Raw genomic sequence first — 4,424 nt, 5'->3', positions numbered from 1 at the left:
CCCCCCTAAACAGCAGACACACACTGCCCCCCAAAACAGCAGACACACACTGCCCCCCTAAACAGCAGACACAGCAGGCACACACTGCCCCCCCAAAACAGCAGACACACACTGCCCCCCTAAACAGCAGGCACAGCAGGCACACACTGCCCCCCTAAACAGCAGGCACACACTGCCCCCCTAAACAGCAGACACAGCAGACACACACTGCCCCCCTAAACAGCAGGCACACACTGCCCCCCTAAACAGCAGACACACACTGCCCCCCAAAACAGCAGGCACACACTGCCCCCCTAAACAGCAGGCACACACTGCCCCCCTAAACAGCAGGCACACACTGCCCCCCTAAACAGCAGGCACACACTGCCCCCCTAAACAGCAGGCACACACTGCCCCCCTAAACAGCAGGCACACACTGCCCCCCTAAACAGCAGACACACACTGCCCCCCTAAACAGCAGGCACACACTGCCCCCCTAAACAGCAGACACACACTGCCCCCCCAAAACAGCAGACACAGCAGGCACACACTGCCCCCCTAAACAGCAGACACACACTGCCCCCCTAAACAGCAGGCACACACTGCCCCCCAAAACAGCAGACACACACTGCCCCCCTAAACAGCAGGCACACACTGCCCCCCTAAACAGCAGACACACACTGCCCCCCTAAACAGCAGGCACACACTGCCCCCCTAAACAGCAGACACAGCAGGCACACACTGCCCCCCAAAACAGCAGGCACACACTGCCCCCCTAAACAGCAGGCACAGCAGACACACACTGCCCCCCTAAACAGCAGACACACACTGCCCCCCTAAACAGCAGACACAGCAGGCACACACTGCCCCCCAAAACAGCAGGCACACACTGCCCCCCCTAAACAGCAGACACAGCAGGCACACACTGCCCCCCTAAACAGCAGGCACACACTGCCACTGCCACAGAAACACTAAGGAAATCAGAACATTAAGTGTAATGACAGAAATGGGGCAAACAGCTGATTTGAGATCATTTGCCTATAATCTTTGTGAACAAAAACTTAAAGCAGTATTCTAAATTTAGTCTAACTGAGAGCTCACATCATTTTGAAATGTTCACATTGCGGTCATTCTGTCTCACATATCTATTGTCAGTGTGCAGAACCTCACATTAAGTCATGTGGTGAATGATATTTCCTGTCCTGTGATATTATTTTTTCCCTCCATTAGTACATGTGGACATGTGGCTTCCCCGGCAGGGGATGGATCCTTCTGTCCGGCCTCAGTGGAACAGCTCAGACCCTGTGAGCTGTTCCTGGCTTTGCTGCATCCAGCAATTTCCGCATGAAATCAGGAAATGAAATCTGTGCCGCTATCTTAGCAGGAGGCTGAAGGCTGGGGAACTCGCTTTCAAAACAGGGCTCTGAGACTCCGAGACTCCTCACTTCTCTCTGAGACTCCTTCCAGAGCTCTGAGACTCCTCACTTCTCTCTGAGACTCCTCCCAGCGCTCTGAGACTCTTCACAGTGCTGTGAGACTCCTTCCAGCGCTCTGAGACTCCTCACTTCTCTCTGAGACTCCTTCCAGCGCTCTGAGACTCCTCACTTCTCTCTGAGACTCCTTCCAGTGCTCTGAGACTCCTCACTTCTCTCTGAGACTCCTCCCATCGCTCTGAGACTTCTCACTTCTCTCTGAGTCTCTTCCCAGTACTCTGAGACTCCTTCCAGAGCTCTGAGACTCTTCCCAGCACTATGAGACTCCTCCTAGCGCTCTGAGACTCTTCCCAGTGCTGTGAGACTCCTCCCAGCGCTCTGAGACTCCCAACTGCTCTCTGATACTCCTGATGGCTCTCTGAGATGGCAGTCCGCTACACTGGATGTTGGTGTACTGAGGTTGCTGGGAAATGATCCAGGGACATTTATACAAAGGCACTGTGGGCCTGCTGCAAATACAGAGACCTGCCAAGAAAATCAGAACACAGAAGCGTAAATCTACGCACAGAACACCCTGCAGCTCCCAGGGCTGCTCCGCCACCCAAAACATCCGCCCAGAGGAGTGCGAGGCAGGCTCTCACTTCAGACTGAAAGCAGGAAAAATGCCGGGCAGGAATCGTACAGGTTACACAACTGCCTACAGCTGCAGCATAACAAGGATTTTCTTGATCTGAGTGACTTCTCATCGTGAGATTGTTTCAGTGATTGTAAAGCCAACATGCACTTGTTCTGCATCCAGACTCCACAGTTTCAAACACACATTTTCCAGGAAACATATATCTTCATATTGAAACACATTTCTCAAACACGTCTGGAGGCAGCTTTCAGCCTCACAGCCCATGAGACACCAGCAAATGCAACTCACAAAAACATATGAGTAAAGAAAGATCTGTTCATGCAGCCAGGTCAGCTGCAAACTTATTTTTGCTGAATTACTTGGCTAAGGTTGGAAAAAAGCTCTTATGAGGATGTTGTTGTAGCTAGTTAGTTAAACCTGCTGTGGAGTGCTTTAGCCACTGCTGCCCCTAGCTGTAACAAGCTACCTAACTAGCTTCTGTAGCTAATTGTCTAATATTTCTGTGCAGGTTCAACTGTTACACAAGATTTCCAAATTATAGCCAGCCCTAACTATGGGTAGCTAACTGTATTTTGAGAAGCTAACTGTCTAGCATTTCTGTTAATGTTCAACCATATAGAACATATGCGCATTTATAGAACTATGCGCACATTTCAGATTCTACAGCTGAAAGTAGGTAACTAGGTAAAATGGCTACACACACACACACACACACACACACACACACACACACACACACACACATGCATACACACATACACACACACACACACACAAACTCACACACAAACTCACACACACACACACACACACACACACAAACACACACACACACACACACATATATTACATTAAATCATTGTCATTTCGCAAACACCTTCATCCAGAGTGACTTACTTAAGTTAGAATTTTTACATGTTATCCATTTATACAGTTGGATATTTACTGAAGCAATTCTAGGTGAAGCACCTCCCCCAAGGATACAGCAGCAGTGCCTCTAGGAGGGAATCAAACCAGCAACCTTTTAGTTTCAAGTCCTGCCCCTTACTGCTATGCTACACTGCTGCCCTCATATACATACATACACACGTCTGTGTGCTGCATTCAGAGGTTAGAGAACTCTACGCCCTGGAGTTCACTACCTTCTCCAGTCGTGAAGATTTGCAAAACCGTTAATTTCCAAGACCGGTTTGGGTGAGTTTTCCTGAAGTTGGTTTGAACTGGTTTGAAGTGGCTGCAGTGTGACGCAAAGAGGAGCAGCGGGACAGGAGCAGGACAGGGCAGGCTGTGAAGGTGACTGATGCACAGACTCCGCCCATCACCAACGCCCACAGACAGCATCTGCCCCTACAGCTGACCAATGATAAAGTGAAATGCAAATTCAATTTTCTCATTAGCTGTGATGATCGCGGCACTTGCCGGGCCTGAATCTGTGCAACACCATGCAGAAAACAAGCCCTGGCCACGCCAGATCTGAGTTTGCTGTGGTGTGATGTCATAGTGTGACATCACAGTGGGAGGACAGTGAGAAGAGAGTGAAACACCTCAGCTTGGTGCTCAGGTGGTCCAGTCCTGGAGCCGAAGCTGTTTTATTCAGCCGTGTTGGAAAACCTGGCATGTGGATATGTCCACTGCACTCTGCAGCATTATCATGTACAGTATTGATGTAGTTCTACCCCTATGGCCCAGTTTTTGAACGGAAGAGAACATGGTGTATTGGTGTCGTGCTGAACTATTGTGTTTAACTTTGAGTTGTGGTTCACTAGACTGGAATAAACACCTATGGTCGGGCTACAAACGGGGGCTGGTAAAATGTCACATGAACGGTCAATAACCCTATTGTTTTTGTAATAATGAGTTTCACATGCATTAGGTGCCAGACACGTGTCCTCCCGTTCCAAACCCGCTCTATCTGGAAACGCCATGTGTGCGACCCTTCGCCTGCTTCCCCGCTATGCTCTATCATTTCCTATAATATTTATATGAATTTGTTATTCATGTGAGATCAGCGCAGCCACTCCTTCCTCCGGGGCCATACGAGGTAACTGAGACTGCAAAAAAACAGTATCCTGGTTTATTTTTCGCGTTGTGGTGCTGAATTTGAATGAGGAAATTTCTGTAATTGTGCGCTGTGCTCACGGTTACACCATCATTATAAGAGCCGCTCACTCTGTAAGCGCCGATTCTTGTATATGTATTTTTAAAGAAAAAAGAAAGCGACACATCAGACCAACAGGGTGTCGGCTGCCTTATCGGTCTCCGCGCTGCGTGGAGCGCAACATCCGGCCGCTGTTAACGCGCGGTTCGTTGCTTTTGGATCAGAGACAAGTCTACGGTGCGCTTCACGGCACCTCCCTTTCCTTAGCTATGGCAGC

This window comes from Megalops cyprinoides, chromosome 18, assembly GCF_013368585.1.
Source record: "Megalops cyprinoides isolate fMegCyp1 chromosome 18, fMegCyp1.pri, whole genome shotgun sequence".
In the NCBI taxonomy this organism is placed as follows: domain Eukaryota; kingdom Metazoa; phylum Chordata; class Actinopteri; order Elopiformes; family Megalopidae; genus Megalops; species Megalops cyprinoides.
This window is presented reverse-complemented; position numbering follows the sequence as displayed.